The 22294-nt window shown below is 41.3% G+C and overlaps 1 long non-coding RNA gene across 1 annotated transcript in view; it reads right to left on the reverse strand.

Moving 5' to 3' along the window:
* The window catches only part of LOC140082874 (uncharacterized), a 28344-nt gene extending 13999 nt beyond the window's left edge, over nucleotides 1-14345 (reverse strand). Inside the window, exon 1 of the long non-coding RNA XR_011849932.1 lies at nucleotides 14282-14345. This is a non-coding gene — a long non-coding RNA (uncharacterized lncRNA). The remainder of the gene's footprint in view (nucleotides 1-14281) is intronic.
* Nucleotides 14346-22294: the final 7949 nt, after the last annotated feature.

Raw genomic sequence — 22294 nt, forward strand, 5'->3', positions numbered from 1 at the left:
AGAAATCCATGCTTTATTCATCTTGATAAGCGTCAGCCTGTCAGCGCTGTCAGTCGACAGGCGTGTACGCTTATCGGTGATGATGCCACCAGCTGCACTGAAAACCCGCTCTGACAAGACGCTAGCGGCAGGGCAGGCAAGAACCTCCAAGGCGTAGAGCGCCAGTTCGTGCCACATGTCCAGCTTTGAAACCCAGTAGTTGTAGGGAGCTGTGTGATCATTTAGGACGATGGTATGGTCAGCTACGTACTCCCTCACCATCTTTCTGTAAAGATCAGCCCTACTCTGCCGAGACTGGGGACAGGTGACAGTGTCTTGCTGGGGTGACATAAAGCTGGCAAAAGCCTTGTAAAGCGTACCCTTGCCAGTGCCGGACAAGCTGCCTGCTCGCCTACTCTCCCTCGCTACTTGTCCCGCAGAACTACGCACTCTGCCGCTAGCGCTGTCAGAAGGGAAATACTGTTTCAGCTTGTGCACCAGGGCCTGCTGGTATTCATGCATTCTCACACTCCTTTCCTCTCCAGGGATGAGAGTGGAAAGATTTTGCTTGTACCGTGGGTCCAGGAGAGTGAACACCCAGTAATCGGTGCTGGAATAAATTCTTTGAACGCGAGGGTCACGGGATAGGCAGCCTAGCATGAAATCTGCCATATGCGCCAGAGTACCAACGCGTAAGAATTCACTCCCCTCACTGGCCTGACTGTCCATTTCCTCCTCCTCCAACTCCTCCAACTCCTCTTCTTCTGCCCATACACGCTCAACAGTGTAGGACTCAACAATGGTCCCCTCTTGTGTCTCGCCAACATTCTCCTCCTCTTCCTCCTCATCCTCCTCCACCTCCACCTCCTCCGATATGCGCTGAGAAACAGACCTAAGGGTGCTTTGGCTATCAACAAGGGAATCTTCTTCCCCTGTCTCTTGTGAGGAGCGCAAAGCTTCCGACTTCATGCTGACCAGAGAGTTTTTCAACAGGCCAAGCAGCGGGATGGTGAGGCTGATGATGGCGGCATCGCCACTGACCATCTGTGTTGACTCCTCAAAGTTACTCAGCACCTGACAGATATCAGACATGCACGTCCACTCCTCATTGTAGACTTGAGGAAGCTGACTGACCTGACTACCAGTTCTGGTGGAAGTTGACATCTGGCAGTCTACAATCGCTCGGCGCTGCTGGTAAACTCTGGATAACATGGTCAGTGTTGAATTCCACCTCGTGGGCACGTCGCACAACAGTCGGTGAGCGGGCAGTTGGAGGCGGCGCTGCGCTGCCCTGAGAGTGGCAGCATCTGTGCTGGACTTCCTGAAATGCGCACAGATGCGGCGCACCTTCGTGAGCAAATCAGACAGATTGGGGTATGTCTTGAGGAAACGCTGAACTATCAGATTTAACACATGGGCCAGGCATGGCACATGTGTCAGTCTGCCGAGTTGCAGAGCCGCCACCAGGTTACGGCCGTTGTCACACACAACCATGCCTGGCTTCAGGGTCAGCGGTGCCAGCCACAGATCAGTCTGCGCCGTGATGCCCTGTAATAGTTCTTGGGCGGTGTGCCTTTTATCGCCTAGGCTCAGCAGTTTGAGCACCGCCTGCTGTCGCTTAGCGACGGCACTGCTGCTGTGCCTAGAGCTACCGACTGATGGCGCCATGCCCACGGATGGTCGTTCGGAGGAGGAGGTGGAGGAGGGGTGGGAGGAGGAGGAGGCATGGTAGGCCTCAAACACCTGGACCGAGGTAGGCCCCGCAATCCTCGGCGTCGGCAGTATATGACCAGCCGCAGGGTCACACTCGGTCCCAGCCTCCACCAAGTTAACCCAATGTGCCGTCAGAGATATATAGTGGCCCTGCCCGGCAGCACTCGTCCACGTGTCCGTGGTCAGGTGGACCTTGTCAGAAACGGCGTTGGTCAGGGCACGGATTATGTTGTCTGACACGTGCTGGTGCAGGGCTGGGACGGCACATCGGGAAAAGTAGTGGCGGCTGGGGACCGAATACCGAGGGGCGGCCGCCGCCATGAGGCTGCGAAAGGCCTCGGTCTCTACTAGCCTATAGGGCAGCATCTCCAGGCTTAGCAATCTGGAGATGTGCACATTAAGGGCTTGGGCGTGCGGGTGGGTTGCACTATATTTGCGTTTCCGCTCCAGCGTCTGGGGTATGGAGAGCTGAACGCTGGTGGATGCTGTGGAGGATCGTGGAGGTGACGATGGGGTTTTTGTGGCAGGGTCCTGGGCAGGGGGCTGACTATCAGCTGACACAGGGGAAGGAGCAGTGGTGTGCACGGCCGGAGGTGAACGCGCTTGTTGCCACTGAGTGGGGTGTTTAGCATTCATATGCCTGCGCATACTGGTGGTAGTTAAGCTAGTAGTGGTGGAACCCCTGCTGATCCTGGTTTGGCAAATGTGGCACACCACAGTCCGTCGGTCATCCGGTGTTTCCTTAAAGAACCTCCAGACTTCTGAAAATCTAGCCCTCGCCGCAGGAGCCCTCGCCACGGGAGCTTCACTAGTTGACACATTTGGCGCTGATGCGCTAGCTCTGGCCCTGCCTCTCCGTCTGGCCCCACCACTACCTCTTCCAACCTGTTCTGGTCGAGGACTCTCCTCCGTCTCAGAAGCACTGTGTTCACCCGGCCTCTCAACCCAGCTTGGGTCTGTCACCTCATCATCCTCCGATCCCTCAGTCTGCTCCCCCCTCGGACTTCCTGCCCTGACAACAACTTCCCCACTGTCTGACAACCGTGTCTCCTCATCGTCGGACACCTCTTTACACACTTCTTCCAGTACGTCAACAAGGTCATCATCACCCACAGACTGCGACTTGTGGAAAACCTGGGCATCGGAAAATTGCTCATCAGCAACCGGACAAGTGGTTTGTGACTGTGGGAAGGGTCCAGAAAACAGTTCCTCAGAGTATGCCGGTTCAAATGGCAAATTTTGCTGGGAGGGGGCAGACTGGGGGGGAGGAGGCTGAGGTGCAGGAGCTGGAGGAGTGCCGATTTCGGTGACATGGGTGGACTGCGTGGAAGACTGACTGGTGGACAAATTGCTCGAAGCATTGTCGGCAATCCACGACATCACCTGTTCGCACTGTTCTGGCCTCAACAGTGCTCTACCACGATTCCCAGTAACTTCAGACATGAACCTAGGGAGTGTAGCTCTGCGGCGTTCCCCTGCTCCCTCATAAGCAGGTGGTGTCTCACCCCGCCCAGGACCACGGCCTCTGACCCCTGCAGTAGTTGGACGCCCACGTCCCCGCCCTCGTCCTCTACCCCTAGACCTCGGGTTAAACATTTTGAAAATGAGAGTTATAACTTGTATTTTTTTTTTAACTTTTTTTTTTTTTTTTTGTTTTTTTTTTGTGTTTTTTAGTTTTTAAAACCAAACGATGCTATCCTATTGCTATGGCTATTTTCTAGCCAAGTATTACAGCACACTACTATGCCAGATGAGATGACGCTGAGTTATGAAAAAAATAAACGTAAAATAAAAAAGGAAATGGCAGACTGTGCCTAGTTGAAATACAACCCCGGGCCCTAATAAATTTTCCCACTTCGGTCTTTGCGATGGATATGTGCGTCACTAAAACACAGTGGTCGCAAGTCTGACTCCAAATTGCTCCCAATTTGATAGTAGATGCACTGCAGCAAGTACAGCCACCAGCAGATCAACCAGAAATCAAATATATATAACGCTACTGTAGGCATAATTAAGACGTTTGTATTCTCCTATGGCTATTTTCTAGCCAAGTATTACAGCACACTACTATGCCAGATGAGATGACGCTGAGTTATGAAAAAAATAAACTTAAAATAAAAAGAAACTGGCAGACTGTGCCTAATTGAAATACAACCCCGGGCCCTAATAAATTTTCCCACTTCGGTCTTTGCGATGGATATGTGCGTCACTAAAACACAGTGGTCGCAAGTCTGACTCCAAATTGCTCCCAATTTGATAGTAGATGCACTGCAGCAAGTACAGCCACCAGCAGATCAACCAGAAATCAAATATATATAACGCTACTGTAGGCGTAATTAAGCCGTTTGTATTCTCCTATGGCTATTTTCTAGCCAAGTATTACAGCACACTACTATGCCAGATGAGATGACGCTGAGTTATGATAAAATAAACGTAAAATAAAAAGAAACTGGCAGACTGTGCCTAATTGAAATACAACCCCGGGCCCTAATAAATTTTCCCACTTCGGTCTTTGCGATGGATATGTGCGTCACTAAAACACAGTGGTCGCAAGTCTGACTCCAAATTGCTCCCAATTTGATAGTAGATGCACTGCAGCAAGTACAGCCACCAGCAGATCAACCAGAAATCAAATATATATAACGCTACTGTAGGCGTAATTAAGACGTTTGTATTCTCCTATGGCTATTTTCTAGCCAAGTATTACAGCACACTACTATGCCAGATGAGATGACGCTGAGTTATGAAAAAAATAAACGTAAAATAAAAAGAAACTGGCAGACTCTGCCTAATTGAAATACAACCCCGGGCCCTAATAAATTTTCCCACTTCGGTCTTTGCGATGGATATGTGCGTCACTAAAACACAGTGGTCGCAAGTCTGACTCCAAATTGCTCCCAATTTGATAGTAGATGCACTGCAGCAAGTACAGCCACCAGCAGATCAACCAGAAATCAAATATATATAACGCTACTGTAGGCGTAATTAAGATGTTTGTATTCTCCTATGGCTATTTTCTAGCCAAGTATTACAGCACACTACTATGCCAGATGAGATGACGCTGAGTTATGAAAAAATAAACGTAAAATAAAAAGAAACTGGCAGACTGTGCCTAATTGAAATACAACCCCGGGCCCTAATAAATTTTCCCACTTCGGTCTTTGCGATGGATATGTGCGTCACTAAAACACAGTGGTCGCAAGTCTGACTCCAAATTGCTCCCAATTTGATAGTAGATGCACTGCAGCAAGTACAGCCACCAGCAGATCAACCAGAAATCAAATATATATAACGCTACTGTAGGCGTAATTAAGCCGTTTGTATTCTCCTATGGCTATTTTCTAGCCAAGTATTACAGCACACTACTATGCCAGATGAGATGACGCTGAGTTATGAAAAAAATAAACGTAAAATAAAAAGAAACTGGCAGACTGTGCCTAATTCTACTCAAACCCCTAATAAATTTTCCCACTTTGGTGTTTGAGGTGGATATGTGTGTCACTAAGAGCTAAACACAACGGTAGCAAGTCCCCCTGCTAATTCCTCACAATATGGTACTAGCTGCAAATAAAAAAAAAAAAAAATTATAACGTTATTGTAGCCCTAAGAAGGGCTGTTGGGTTCTTTTAGAATCACTCCTGCCTAACAGTAAGCTAATAGAACACCCTAACGCTTTCCCTGAGCAGCAGCAGCTCTCTCCCTAGCGGCATCCAGACAGAGAATGATCCGAGCAGCGCGGGCAGCGGCTAGTCTATCCCAGGGTCACCTGATGTGGCCAGCCAACCACTGCTATCTACGTGTAAGGGTACCACGTCATGCTGGGTGGAGTGCAGAGTCTCCTGGCTTGTGATTGGCTATGTTTCTGGCCGCCAAAAAGCAAAACGGCGGGAGCTGCCATTTTCTCGAGCGGGCGAAATACTCGTCCGAGCAACGAGCAGTTACGAGTACGCTAATGCTCGATCGAGCATCAAGCTCGGACGAGTATGTTCGCTCATCTCTACACAGGATCACTTAAGTGAAAAACGCAGTGAAAAACACAGTGAAGAATAGATTGCAGATGTTCGGCACATCTGCTTACTCGTCGGAGATGCGCTGTCCCGGGATCCGCTCCTCTTCTTCCACTGAAGTCTTCCCGATCTCTCTGCGCTGCTCCCCGATGTCTCTCCGTGCAGCTGCCCCAATTTCTCTCCGTGCTGCTGCCCCGATGTCTCTCCGTGCTGCTGCCCCGATGTCTCTCTCCGTGCTGCTGCCCCAATGTCTCTCCGTGCTGCTGCCCCGATGTCTCTTCGTGCTGCTGCCCCGATGTCTCTCCGCGCTGCTGCCCCGGTGTCTCCATGCTGCTGCCCCGGTGTCTCCGTGCTGCTGCCCCGGTTTCTCCGTGCTGCTGCCCCGGTGTCTCCGTGCTGCTGCCCCGGTGTCTCTGTGCTGCTCCCCGGTGTCTCTGTGCTGCTTCCCGTGTTCTTCAATGTGTTCTTCACACATATATATTGTTCTTCACATACTATTTTGTTCACACCGCTCCGCACGTATCTCCCGACAAGTAAGCAGATGTGCCGAACATCTGTAATCTATTCTTCACTGTGTTTTTCACTGTGTCTTTCACTTAAATGATCCTGTGTTCACTGTTTTTATTCTATTCTTCACTGTGTTTTTTTAATTAAATGCTCAATCTCGAGCAGGGGAAATACTCGTCTGAGCAACGAGCTGTTTCGAGTACCTTAATACTCGAACGAGCATCAAGCTCGGACGAGTATACTCGCTCATCTCTAGTAATAATGCCTCCAGAAAAAGACGGAAAAAATAAAGTACTGTACAACAATACAGTACATACTCACCTTTCCACTGCTGAAGCTTCCACTGCAGCTTATGCTGCTTCTTGCACCACTTTGAAGTCATTGCATATACATGCAAAGTGTTTCACAAGAACCGAGCTTACATCATAGATGCAGCACTAAAACTAAGTTTACTACATAGATATGGTACCAGAACCATAGAAAGGTAGTAAGGAATGAAGTTAGTATATATAGGTGACCAACCAGAGCACAGGAGAGACACAAGAACTCTGATATCAAAAAAAGATAAAAAGGTAAGTGGCTGCTCACCCCTGGGTGTTTTGCTTGGATTGTGAGAGGTTGTGCTCGCTCTGGAAGTAGCTTGGTCCAAAACCAAGTTGAAATGGAGATTTGTAGAAAGAAATATATCCTTAGGAACTAGCTCAGTAAAAAAATGTTTCTTTATTTATTAATTAATCCATAAAAAGATACAAATAATCCAAAAACATAAAAAAATGTGCACAAGCATGTTAGGGTAAAACCATGGACAAGTTTCTATCAACAGGAAGTAAACATAGAAGCTTTCTATAGCAGGACTTCAAGAAAAATGTGAGTAATTGATACTCAAAGCACAAATTTGAACTTTTCCTTATACAGACAGTATTAATTATTTGCTGGAGGTAGAAAACACCTTTTTTTGCTTCCTAAAATTCTTGGGATGCTGCCATTTTTGCTTGATGAACAGTTGTCAAGGTATGTGCACCCAAGTTTCTATAATGTTTTAAAATTGTCTCAAATTTTTTGTGTGAATGTCTCTACTGCTTTCCAGGACATTCACATCTAGATTGATCAATCTAGATGTGAATAAAATAAGTGTTAACCCTTTGAACTACCGTATATACTCGTGTATAAGCCGAGTTTTTCAGCACAAAAAATGTGCTGAAAAACTTCACTTTGGCTTATACACGAGTCAAGAAAAAAATAAAAAACGTAATACTCACCCTCCGGTGTCCCGATCTTCAGCGCGGGTCCCGATCTTCAGCGCGAGGCTCCCGATCCTCGGCGCGGTACCAGGCGGCGGCGGGTCTTCTTCTCTCTTCTGTAGCCGGCATATCGCGTCCATGTGATCTGCCGGCGGGCGCACAATAAGATGCAGCGGTGTCGCGTCGCCACCGTCGCCACCTGGTACCGCGCCGAGGATCGGGAGCCTCGCGCTGAAGATCGGGACCCGCGCTGAAGATCGGGACACCGGAGGGTGAGTATTACATTTTTTCTTTTTTTATTCGCTTGGCAGGGGGCAGGCTGTATACATTAGGGGGCAGGCTGTATACATTATGGGGGCAGGCTGTATACTCTATGGGGGCAGGCTGTATACTCTATGGGGGCAGGCTGTATACTCTATGGGGGCAGGCTGTATACCTCTTGGGGGCTAGCTGTAAACTACATTGGGACTGTCTGTATACTACATTGGGACTGGCTGTATACTACACGGAGACTGGCTGTATACTACACCCTCGGCTTATACTCGAGTCCCACTGGGTTTTCCCAGTTTTTGGTGGTAAAATGAGGGGTCTCGGCTTATACTCGGGTCGGCTTATACTCGAGTATATACGGTAATTGGAAAACATACAGGAAAGAAAAGAATTGAGGGATTGCACAGGAGTTTTTGATACAGGAGAAAGAGTCTGGTGGGGCACAAGGGTCAAGAGTTAAGGCAACATGGGTACCTAGGGACCACATTTTTATTTGCATGTACTACTTTCCTCAATGTACAACAAAGGAGTAGGGGGATCTGCCCAGATTCTCGAAGCATAAATTAGACAACAATTCTATATGATAAAATACACGTCACATTTTGATAATAGAACATCCACTACAAAAGCCACCATAAATGTACCTTTTTAACTACTACTAGTGAAAATATAACACCTATTATTTCAATGTCATGTATCCCAATCTGTTACAAAATGCTTCAAAAATCAATTCCAATTTCCTAAAGTTTACAATATGCATCTTGTTAACTTGTCTTAAATATTACTGTGATCTTTTGCCATTACTTCTGCTTTGTGGAGGAGGTGGCTGGAGGAAATATGCAAATGCAAATAGTAAAAAAAAGAAAAACTAAAAAACTCTCAATAATTCACAAGCTAGTGAACTGTACAAATGAATGAAACAGATATTTGAGAAGCAATCATCCCTCAATATGATAAATATAAACAAATTAAATAGAAGCCATATACTAAGGTTCTACTGTGTCATAATGTCTTCCACAAAGCTTTCAAGAACTAGTCGTATGCATGTGTTCAAAATAAGGTCAAAGTGTGAGATACATTAAAAAATGATATAATCCAGAACCTGTCATCAGCTTTCTTAATTTATTTACTTGAAATGATAGATTTATAAGAGGTAGACCAGTCTCTCCAATGTCTGGATAACACCGGTAGCTATGGAAACAGGTGTTAAAGTGCTACGAATTTCAAGTTATAGCAATACACTGTACATCACGTCCACTACTGACATGTTATTTTATATGCTGACCAATGCTGTGGCATTAATCTGACTGATTTGTACAGCTTTATAATGTAACCGGTCTAAGAGAAAAGGGGCATTTTTCATAGAGTGCATACTTTATGGGACGATTATATGACTTAGAATGTATTTTACCATTTATGTTACTAAAACAAAGATGCAGAAGACCCTGAGTAATACTTGTCCCAATAATGGATATTTTGAGATAATGTATTATTGTAAGAAGAGGGAGTCCAGCTTCAAGCAACAGTCGCGGGTAAAATATAAAAGCCGTAGTACTTTATTTCATCTTGTTGTAAAAAAAATATGCCATGATGAAGTTTTGCCGAAATGCGTAGGCAATAACGCTGTGTAGACGTGTGTTCTCCATATGTTCATCTGTTTCCATGATATTTTTTACAAGAAGATGAAATAAAGTACTATGGTTTTTATATTTTTCCTGGACTTTTGCTTGAAGCTGGACTCAATTGTATTATTGTGTTATAAATATTGACAGTTTATTGGCATCTCTTATCTATTGTACTTGGCATTTTATTAATTGTAGTTGACTAAAGTTATAAACTATAGTATGGTTTAGCTATTGTTTCACTAACAAAAATTTAAAAAAAAATATTTTTATCCGGACAATTTTCTTTAAATCACCAAATTGAAGTAAAAAAATAATTAGGGGAGTCTCCCTAAACACCTTGTTAGGCTGCTTTGTGTTGGTGGATGTTCTACCTCTAAGTTCACCTTGATTTTTTTTTTTTTGAACTGCAGCATGTCAAAAATAATCCCCTTGATTTAGCCAGATCACTAGAAGGTACTTTTTGACATGCTTGCTTTATACCACCCCTGTCTTCTTGACAGCATGATCTCTCACTTGAATTGGACGCAGATGCAGAATACAAAACTGACCTACTAAGTGAACAATGAAGAGGTTCTTGTGCTCGCACAAGAGCTTGGATAAGCCATATCCATAGAGGTCATTGAGGTTGTAATCTTGAAGATGACTTTTCAACAAAAATGAGCTATTGAAGACAATCCTAATCACTCCTAAAATTTCTATTCAATCATCAAGTGGTTACTGCTATAATTGGTGCATAAGAGAAGTCCAAGTGAAAGTTTAATGGAATGTTTCAGAATTTAAATATTGATCGACCCACTGTCTATTGTTTAATGTCACCCCAGTATTTGGATAAGCACTGCAGTTGCTTTCTCCCCGCCAAGCAAAGGACCACTCTATGTATAGCAACTGTGCTTGGTTCTGAAGCTCTGCCTTACATATAATAAATACACATAATATGTAAATTTTCTGCAGAGGAAAAGGGAAGCGAAAGCATAGGCTACTTCATGCCCCAGTAGCCTCTATAATCCCTCCAACCTGCGAACCCTAGTGGAATCTTCTGTCACACCATCATCTCCCAGAGCACAGTGCATGCACTGTATCTTCAGCTTCAGTTTTTGGGTGCACAGGCAGGAGGGACCACAGAGGTTAATGGGGAATGGAGTAGCCTTTGCTCCCACTCCCGGTAAAGGATGCTCCATGCCCCAGCGGAAAATCCATATGTTAGTTAGATAAAGGACACTGCCACAGCACAGGAGCCCCTACTAATACTAAAATATTACAGTATTTTGCCTCCTAGAGATGGTGTCCTAGCCTACTCCTAAAGCAATGATTGCTAGATACATAACATTATATTTTAATCTCAGATTCAAAGTTAAGTGCATGTAAGACAATAGGACAATCAGTAATACTTTTGTGCAATGTACCATATTTCAATACTGTTTTAGCAATTTACAATGGTATTTGGTGTTATCATGTTGGCACAGTAATGAATAAGCACTGTATTGGGCATTTTATAGTTGTGCTGTTTTGCCCTATAAAATATTAATTAATTCATCTAAGAATACTGGGGTCGATATATATATCATGCCTTGTGTACCAGTTTTTGAAATTTTGAAAAGTTGAAAAGTTTTTGTCTCTTTTGTTCAATTTCTGGCATGCCAAACCGATGATTTAATATGGTGCACACCGTGCCAGTCTTTATACATTCGCCCCAATAAGTACAGAATGAAAAGATTGAAGGCGTTATTTATTTGCTTGCTCAAATCAATGCTTCAATCAAATTTTCTACATTCCTATTCCATGAAATATTCAAAGCAGAAAAACCGGTAGTGGGACTGGTCTGTTATCTGCAGGTTGTTTTCCATGATTTTAATAAATGATAATATCTGTATAGATATTGGCCGGAAGTTCGTGTTTGACATTCAGGCTCATGCTAACACCCACAACCAGCTTTTTACCTTGATTTAAGGATGTTTGAAGAGGCATCACAGGTTTTCCTTTTCTCTTGCAGAATAATTATTTGTCTCAATGTTTTAATAGGATCAGGAAGTAAGAGTTCTCTTTAAAGTTACTTTGTCAATTAACCCCTCAACACCATGTGAGGTATTAGTACATACATGTATGGAGGGGTTACAGACTGACCTCTCTACATATAAGATGGATAATACCCTTGATTGGTCCTAGCAGGGGCAACGTAATATTGGCTTTAATCATCGCTCCCCTTGACGTCATTTGGAGTCATTGAGGCTGTGTCATTTTGAAAGATCGGTTGTGCCGGTGGCACATTGGGGGTCATTTACCAAGGGCCCGATTCGCGTTTTCCCAACGTGTTACCCGAATATTTCCGATTTGCGCCGATTGTACCTGAATTGCCCCGGGATTTGGGGGCACGCAATCGGATTGTGGCACATCGGCGCCGGCATGCGCGCGATGGAAATCGGGGGGCGTGGCCGAATGAAAACCTGACATATTCGGAAAAACCGCCGCATTTAAGAACAGAAAATGTGTCGCTCGGGACGCGCTTACCTTCACTCTGCACGAGCCGGTGAACTCCAGCACGTTCAAATGCTTTTCAGCGGAGCAGCGCCACCTGGTGGACGGCGGAGGAACTACCTTATTAAATCCCGGCCGGACCCGAATCCAGCGCAGAGAAGGCGCCGCTGGATCGCGAATGGACCGTGTAAGTAAATCTGCCCCATTGTATCTGACAACCAAGGGTTAAAATATCCTAGTGGTCAGAAAAATAGCAAGAACTAATTATTTTTTTGAAACCTAAGTACCAATCAACTCCCCTTTCCTTAGAAAGTATATGAAAATAAACAAATATAATCCTAAACATATTAGACATCATCACGGACCAAAAGTCTTGATCTATCAAAATATAATAATGGTTATTCCTGATGTTGAAGATAAAATAGCACCCAAATGAAGCACTACTTTTTTGCCATTTTGCAGCAATTAAAAACTAATAAAATGTGATCAAAAAGGTCATACAGTCCGCAAAATTGGATCAATGTAAATGTCATCACTAAATCCAGTTCTCTTCTGTCTCTTACTGTCAAAACATAGTAAACATCACAATAAGCTGGAGTGGACAATCCCAGTCGGCTACAGCAGGCACAAATAATGAGAAAGTTAGAAATACAGGGCCTAGATTAGATACCAAAAGGGTACATGAACAAAGTATGTTAAAACCAGGTTTGACAGAAGTCTTACTAGCAAAGAGTGTAGCCTGTGGTTTTGACGCAATGTCTTGACGCAACTTCACTGCTTTTGCAATTTTTAAAACTTCCCAGTAGACAGCAAAGAATATTAAATATTGTCAGTATTCAGTAACATTTCTTATGCAGAAAACAAGCCCACATGGACATGGAAAAGTGTACATGGAAAAATAAAAAAAGCTATTGATTTTTGAGGGTGGGGAGTGAAAAATGGAAACAAAAAAATGGCCTACTCATTAAGGGGTTAAAGAGGTTGTCCGGGGTTCAATATACAACATATAACCTACTGGGGATGGGGGGGTGGTAAAAAAAGAAAAATGAGGTCATGCTTTCCTTCACCGTCACTCCCATTATCCTGCACCATCTTCCGTCAGTGCATGGTAAATATAAGCTCATTTTTTTTACCCCCCTCCGCGGGCTAGTTATATGCTTTAGATTAAACCTTTATATATGTATATTCCTACATCATGTCATTAGGCTTCTTGAAAGTCATGTTTGATGTAAAGTGAAATCTATGGAGTATCTCTTTTTGGTAACATGGGCTTCATTTTAAAATGGAAAAAGGTGGAAAGGCCCACATTGGCCCAATGGCCCACATTTACGAAAAACAGTGCAAACTGCACAATTTGCAGTTTGCCTATGTAGTGTGCAGGGTGCGCCAGATTCATGATTTGTTGTGCCCGTTCTTCATTAATCTGGTGCACCTTGAACTGCTCCGACCAAATGCATTAACTTTTTTTTGATTCATGGTCTGACTGCATTGGAACACCCAGATCAGTGACGAATTTTGCATTGCGTGAATAGTGCAGCCAGGCAACAAAAGAGTTGCGTGGGCCACAAATGTGTCTTGGGTACTTCTTAAATACATGAGCAAGCAATTTGAAAGTGTGACAGAAAACTGGCACAAGGTGCTTAGTAAATGTGAGAAGGTAGGAAAATGTTCTCCGGCACTCCCACAGCTGCGCTGTTTACATGTATTCCTCCCTCGCATGCTATACACATGCGCCTGTGTACTTACCATTATTTGGCTATTTAAACTATGCTAGTGTTAGACCATGACTAAGAAATGCTTTGGTCTGTGTACCGAATATGCATTTTTTTGCATTTAGATTTTAATGTGACCAATAAACCCAAGATGTTTTTACCATAATCTGGAGTGCCGGAGAACACTTTCCTGCCAACTCTTCATTGTTGCTAGCTGTTCACCGACACGGCTTTGGAAGATCGATGATTGTCTTCATCTACCCCCCCTCTCGGGAGCATCGGTGGCTACATGTTTGATTCATTCCTTTAGGTGAGCTGACATTCCTTTACCATTTTTGTTCCTTGGTAAATGTGCCCCAATGAACTTTTCTTTGATACTGGTTGTTACATGCCAAATAGTCTTGTGTAATGGGATACTGGCCATTTAAGCACCAAGTGGTTGATATTCCCCATGATGATTGTTTTAAGTTCCTGCAACTGATGGTTTTACTTTAGTGAGGAATAATGGCCAAAAATCTGTGAGGCATAATTTTCTAATTTAGCTTATAGTCCAACTAGAAGAGTGGTGGCTACTGCGGCAGCCACAAACATAGAAAATGACGGGTACTCACATACCTTTGGCTATGTAGAGTGTGTACTTAAGTAAGCAATGTATCAATTTCATGCTTGACAAGCACAAGGTTAGTTAAACAGCAACTGGTCATTGTGTTAAGTATCACTATTTTGTTACAGAAATACACATACGACCATCCTACCTAATGCCCTAATACAGCTGTTTCCTTTTACGGTGTATAAAGTGTTAATGTCCTTCAGTTGCTGTTTTTTTCAAGGATGGAAAGGCAGTTGCTAAGCATTTCTAAATGACAGCCCCAGGGTTCATTAAAAATATGGCAAACATTTGCAAAGCTCATTAAGTGCAGTTTTTTTTCCTGTATGTGTATCAGATTCCTCCTCTGCATGTTATGCGTGACCAAACATCTATTAGCCTTAATCCCATTGATGAGTTTCATACATTCAAACCAGCAATTAGAGAAAACAAAAGAGATATTTATTGAGATAATCACATAAGGACATTCATATTGGTCTTGGCTCCTGCAAGATGACAGATTAATTTCCTCTTGTTAATCTATATCTGGTAGTGAGTGCTTGCTTTGTTCAATTATAGGCTGGCATTTTCATTAACTTTTACATTGCTTTTTTTTTTACTTTGTATAGGAATTTGGGAAGCATTAGAAAAATTTGCAATTTCTGCCACACAATTGAATGTTAATATTATGGAACAAGTAAAAACGTACCTGGTTCTGCATTAATTTTGGAGACTGCGACTTCTTATATCCAAGCCATGTAGACTACTAAAAGTTGAGGTTCGATTCTCATAGCTCTCATTTATTCAATGACTATAAGCTAAAACAATAAATAAAGACAATAATTAACCCATTAGCGACCTGGCCCTTCTTAGTTTTTTCACTTCCATTTTTCGCTCACCTTCAAAAATCTATAATTTTTTATTTTTCCACATAAAGAGCTCTGTGATGGCTTATTTTTTGCATAACAAATTGCTCTTCATAGTGACAGTATTTAATATTCCATGCCGTGTACTGGGAAGTGGGAAAAAAAATTCCAAATGCAGTGAAAATGGTAAAAAAAGGCATTTGCAACGTTTTCTTGGGGGCTTGGATTTTACAGCTTTCACTGTGCGCCACAAATGACATGTCTACTTTATTCTTTGGGTCGGTTCAATCATGGGGATACCAAATTTGTATAGGTTTTATAATGTTTTCATACATTTACAAAAATTAAAACCTCCTGTACAAAATTTTTTTAAAATTTTTGCCATCTTCTAGCGCAAATAACTTTTTCATAATTTGGTGTACGGAGCTGTGGGTGGTTTCATTTTTCGCGACTTTTGATGGCGTTTTTATTGCTATAATTTTTAGGACTGTGCAACCTTTTGATCACTTTTTATAGATTTTTGGATATTTTTCAAAATGGCAAAAAAGTGCCATTTTCGACTTTGGGCACTTTTTTCTGTTACGGGGTAAAACGCAGTGAAAAACTGTTATTATATTTTGATAGATCGGGCTTTTTTAGACACGGCAATACCTAATGTGTTTATGATTTTTACTGTTTATTAATATTTATATCAGTTCCAGGGAAAGCGGGGATACTATTTTTCAGACTCCCTAAGGGTACTTTAACCCTAGGTTGTCTGATTGATCCTATCATATACTTTCATACTACGACCCATGCGCCACCATCTTTTTGAAGTCAGCGGTAGCATTGCCGGCGGCAATCGGCAGGAAAACACACGCGATCAGGGCTAGCACAATATGGGCTTTGCTGCAATATGCAATATTAATACATTTTCCATCTATTAACTTCCGCACAAAGACTAATGGATATTTTTGTTGTCTGTTGCGAAAGGTTTATGGATAGGGTTTACAGGTCCAGCCATCTCCATACAGGGTAGGTGTCTGCTATATTATAGTGTATATACCACCTGTGAACCTGCTGTTAATCTCAATGCAGCAGTAGCATTGAAACATATTGTATGTTTTAACATAATAGGAGATCTTAACAAATCTAAAAAAAACATAATTAAAAAAAACATCTTAGTCATGGCAGTGTTTTAAAATGTCTAAGCAAAGTATAGAAATAAATATCCAATACGGTAAACATTTTAACAGAAAAAACTGCCCCAATATAACACTTTTTATACATTTTTCCACCAATAAAATATTTAATAAAAAGTAAAAGTGATCAAATGATTACTGAGTTCCCAAAATGTTATAAATGCAAATGTAATCTCATTTCCTCAAAAAGATGACATGCTAAACTCCATGTGCCAAAGTTTGAGAATACATAAATATATGGGAATGTAAACTTTTCTTTTTTCAAAGATTTCAATTTTTTTTACAAGTATTAAAGAGGTTGGCCACTCTTTTACATGAATTGCTTATGTTCTTTTACTGCCTTAACAATAATCCCTGAATGCTCACCAATAAATTCATCAACCCTGCTTCCTTTATTGCTGTGTGTAGACTCTCTGTGCACGCTGCATAGACATGTCAAAGATCCTACACTGGTAAATAGGAGGGTACCACAGCAGAAGATGATAACTCATCCTGCTGTCCCCCTCCCACCTCCCTGTGTAAGTCAGAGAAATTTATGGAGAGAAAATAGACACAATGGAGGCTGCCATTAGGACGGACTTAAGGAGTTGGAATCAGGAAGTTGTGTAGAGATGCTGAGTACAGCATGTGGCTAACAGGGAAAGGCCTCTCACAGGAGGCAAAGACAAAGGTACATGTACATGCTGAGACCTCTCTAATGAAACAGATTTATTGAAAAGTGACCAACCCCTTTAAGACTTGGCAAAACTATGTAAATTTGGAATCTCTGTGATTTTGCTGGCGCAAATACTTTTTTAATCAAGTACATTGAATTTGGATTTTTTTTTAGCTTCCCAGTAAACTACACAGAATATTAATGATGGAATTAAACAAAGTAAAATTTGCCCCACAGATAATAAATTGACATACAGCTTTGCAAATAGAAAAACTTTAATAATTTTAATGGTTTTTTGGAATGCCAAATGTGAAAATAGGAAACAGAAAAATGGAAAAAGGACTGGTCTTTCTATTTCTATTCCATGTTTGTTTTTGCTTTGTGTTTAACCACAAACTTATGTACAATAAATATCCAAGCAATATGTATCATGTTTTTACCTTTCAAAAGCCATTAATGTTTTTAGGTTTTTCAGTAATCATAATTGTATAAGGGCTGGTTTTTGAGGGCTGTGTTAAATTTTTTATGCTTACATTTTGGGTTACGTAGAATCTCAACTTAACTGGACTTTTATTTATCCTTAAATTGGCCCAAAGATGTCCTGGATTACAAATAAGGAACCAGGTGCTAAGTAAAACACTTTTTTCTGAAATGCAACTCATTTAAATGCTTTGGATCTCCTACCCAACTACCTGGACTGTACTAGTGTCATATAGTCAAATATCTTTTTCTGTTCTATCATATGGTTAAAAATAACATAGCAACACAAGGGTCCATTATCAGACCCGACTGGGTTAATACACAGTTATAATCCCCCAGGGCGATATTTCAGCAGGAGTTTTTCAATGTGACCACCATAATTACCACACATTAGTCTAACATGTGCATTCATAATTTTTTTGTCTCAGTTTGCAATTTATTAGTCACAAATAAGAAAACATTGGGGGTCATTTACTAAGGGCCCGATTCGCGTTTTCCCGACGTGTTACCCGAATAGTTCCAATTTGCGCCGATTTTCCATGAATTGCCCCGGGTTTTTGGCGCACGCGATCGGATTGTGGCGCATCAGCGCTGGCATGCACGCGACGGAAATCAGGGGGCGTGGCCGAACCAAAACCCGACGGATTCGGAAAAACCGCCGCATTTAAAACAAAAAATTGGTCGCACGGGCCATACTCACATGCACCAGGAAGAGATCAGTGAACTCCGAACCAACTCGGCGGACCTCGGCGCAGCAGCGACACCTGGTGGACATCGGGCGCAGGACCTTCATGAATCGCCGGAAGATGCTCGTCCGAGAAGCCACCGCTGGAACGCGAATGGACCGGGTAAGTAAATGTGCCCCATTGAGTTCATGCAGATGAATGTGAACTTGGGACATGTGCTAGCTACTGTTTCAAGAGCTAACTCATGTCCACATTCACTTCTATGGGCTCACGCACAAGACTGTGAATTCCATCGCCTGATGTATGAGCCGACTTCTTGAGACTTAAAAGATATAGCAGGACTTTTTCCTGACAGCACCTGACAGTCTTTTTCAGTTGTCAATGGCACGAGTGGCACACACTCACCAATGACATAACTTATGGAGAGGATCTGTCCAAGTATGCTTTTAAAAAGTATTTACAGTAGGGAAAATAAGTATACCATCCCGTGCCAATGGGAGACGGAGACGTCTGTAATCATGCTCTCCAAAAGAGCCAACCTCTCCAAAGAGCTATCTAAGGACACCAGGGACACAATTGTAGACCTGCACAAGACTTGGATGGGTTGCAGGAGAATAGGCGAGCAGCTTGGTGAGTATAAAACAACTGTTAACACAATTATTAGAAAATAGTTCTGGGGCTCCATGCAAAATATCACCTTGTGGGGTAAGGATTATTCTGAAAAAGATCAGGAATCAGCCCAGAACTACACAGGCAGATGTGATCAATAACCTAAAGTGGTAACACAGTGTCAAAGATTACTTTTACACTACACCATCAAGAATTAAAATCATGCAGGGTTTGAAAGATCCCCTTGCTCATGCTAACACATGTCAAGGCCCATTTTAAGTTCCCCACTGTCCTTTTGGATGATCCAGAGGAGGCATGGTAGAAGGTCATGTGATCAGATAAGACCAAAATAGAACTTTTTAGTATAAACTCCACTTTCTGGGTTTGGAGTAAGAATAAGGATGGGTACAACCCTAAGATGTGTAGTATGGGAATGGAAACATCTTACTTTGGGCATGGTTTTCTGCAATGCACCGCATTGAAGGGAGGATGGATGGGCCATGCATCACAAGATTTTGGACAAAAACCTCTTTCTCTCAGTATGACAATGACACAAAACACACAGTCAGGGCAACTAAGGGAAAGCTTCATATGAAGCATTTCACGGTCCTGGAGTGATCTAGCCAGTCACCAAACCTGAACCCTATCAGAAATTTTTGGAGGGAGCGGAAATTCAATATTGCCCAGCAACAGCCTGTAACATCTGGAGAAGAACTCTAAGAAATACAGAAAATGTCTGACCTCAGTAATTTGTTTGTAAACCAAATGTTACGTTCTGTTATTCTATAGGATCAAATACTTATTAAATGGAATAAAATGTTAAGTAATTCTTTTAAAATCAAATGTGACTTTCTGTATTCTTTTTTAGATTCTGTTTCTCATAGTTGAAGTGTACCTACAATTAAAAAATACAGACCTCTCCATTCTTTGTAGTTTGGGAAACTTGCAAAAATTGGCCTGGGATCAAATACCTATTTTCCCCACTGTAAATTTTTTGTAATAGAAGTGAATTATAGAAATATGCAACTGTATAAACACATATTTGAATATTTTAACTTGTTTGATTTTTCCTCTTGATTGTAATGCTTATAGGTGGCCAAGTTCTTACCTCAAGTTCAAATTATTTAAAATCCTAAATATCCTAAATTACTTCTCTACTTTATCTGGCAATAATTTTAACAATTATTTAAAAATGTTATTTGTATCAGCATATATGTAACTAATCAATTGATTCAAGTTTGTGCTGCATAATTACATCTTTAATGATCTTATATGATTTAATAATCATATAACAAAGTACATTTATGTATTCTATGAGTTCAGTTCAGGGTATTCTTTAAAACCCAATGAAAACCAATTTCAATGGGAAATGCTAAGGCAACTACTTGTAATTTAGTTCAAATTATGCTATTAGTGTAAAGATGTTAAAGAATAAATTTGACGTTTGTGCTGCAGATTCTAATGTGAAAACAGCTCTTAAAATATTGAAAGGCTCTAAGCATTTCAGTATAACATTACTTCAGCATCTTGCCTTTATAGATACTCCAAAAAATGGTACTTGTGCTAGGTTCATAGGAGATTTAAAAAAAACATTATTTCTGTGCAAAAATTTGTTTCTGAATTTTGTTTCAGTGTGTGATTATACTAGCAAGATACTTTATCTTTCATAGGACAAAATGTAAGCTTTTACAACTAAAATATTCCAGTAACTGTAGATGTCTATAAGTGGTATTGAATAACTCTATTGTGCTCTACTTTTGAATTCTACTTTAATGAATAGAAATGGTCGAGGACACATATTTTGGAGTTAGAAAAGCGAGTACTTAAATATGTAAAATCTTTTAATTAAACCCTTTGCAAAAACCATCACTATTGTTACATAGGTATTATCAATGTACCATGCAGTATGGATGCATGTATATGTTCATTAGTTCAACAGTAAATTTTACTGTACAGTGAAATGCCATTAAAAAGATTGGGCTAATGCTTTATTATAATAAAGTAATGGCAAGTTGAAATTGTCAAACTTGTCTCAAAAAGTGCTAAATATAGCACTCAAAGGCAACCCATACACCAACCAGGGTGTAACAAGAGACACATAAAGAACAAATATGGTGATGATTGGGTAAACTCATTAATGACATGTGACAATAGCATATTGCAAAATCATTAAGGGTGCATAAAGATGGCTCAGAAGTCCTCTCCATACAGGACATGTTCCTTCTGTATTATACCAGCAGTTATCACTGGGTTCATAGACCATAGGGGGCCTGAAAATAATAGCAAAAATAATTCCTTTTAACGTTAAAGAAAAGCAAGCACAACCTAAAAGTTCAAATTACTCTAATTCTTCAAACAAAATCACAAACACTTAAGACATTAACATTTTTAAATAACTGTGGTAAAAGCCATAATGGAAAAAAATTGTGAACATGCAAATTGCCGCTTTTTTGTCTTTTTGTCACTGATAAACAAAAAATGGATAAATAAGTGATCAATTGGTCATATAACCAGATGTTATTCATGGAAATGTTGGCTTGTTCCATAGAAAAAAATACATGATCCATAAAAGCATGCATAGTTCTGTACACTGAAGTAAAACATGTTGATATAGCTACTTTTTTGAAAGATTTAAATTTTAGGGCATCAAAACATAATCCACATAAGTTTGGTATATCAGTGATCTTACTTATCCAAACAATAAAGGTGATGTGTCCTGTGTGCAGTAAAAACAAAGCTTTAAAAAAAAATGGTACAAATTTGATTTTTTTTTTTTTGGTCAATTGTTATGTAGGACATTGGTGAGTAGATGTTAAACACAGTACACCTGTTAAGCTTTACACATGGGAGAGTCAGAGGTTTATTTTTTTTTACAAAATTATTTGATGAAATGTATTTTGAGTATTAGAAGTGAATCAGTCAAATCATTGTTATTTCCTTTTAGCCATCTTAATTACATCTCATGTACCACAAAGTAAAATATGTAACTAGGCCTTAGCAACCATGAATAATTATGGGGTCCTGTGGTGAAAACATAGGGATATCTCAAAACTAGGAGAGGCAGGCACCCTTCCCTTCTGTAATTCCCCTCTGAAATGTTTCTGTTATTCCTCTACTGCAGATCACGTTGCTGGAGCAATAAAGCCTTCATCTCCAAGTTTCAGATCCAATCATAAAATTAATTACACGATGAGATTCTCTCTACATCCCTTAATGAGGCCAGCAGAAGGTTACGGCCTACAGATCTGAGGTCACCTTTATAACTCTCCAACTTGCTTTACACATCAAAGAATTATGTGGCATAATTCATATTTTGGCCACATAATTTTCCCTAATAACTCCATCCAGATCTCTGCCGTTACTGTGTCAAAGGCCACTGCATGGCACCCCAGTAAGAGGAAGAATTTAAATAACTCGCTAAATATTATTACTACTTACATAATTAGTATGTATGCCTGTGGGCTATTATGAGGAAAAAGATAGAAGTCAGGCGAGCAGAGGGCGCGGCCAATTTTCACATGTGCATAGCCGCCGGGCACATAAATAACCCCCATTGTGTTTGTGCTTCTCCAGGCACCAGACTTCTAAGCAATGGGTCTGCATACTAATGACTTTGAGGCATGGGCTTTTCAATGCACAACCAGGCTTTGCTTGATGAAAATAATCCAAAGGAGTTTATTTAGAAAAGTCCATATATAACATAAC

Source organism: Engystomops pustulosus, chromosome 1 (genome assembly GCF_040894005.1).
Source record: "Engystomops pustulosus chromosome 1, aEngPut4.maternal, whole genome shotgun sequence".
Lineage (NCBI taxonomy): Eukaryota > Metazoa > Chordata > Amphibia > Anura > Leptodactylidae > Engystomops > Engystomops pustulosus.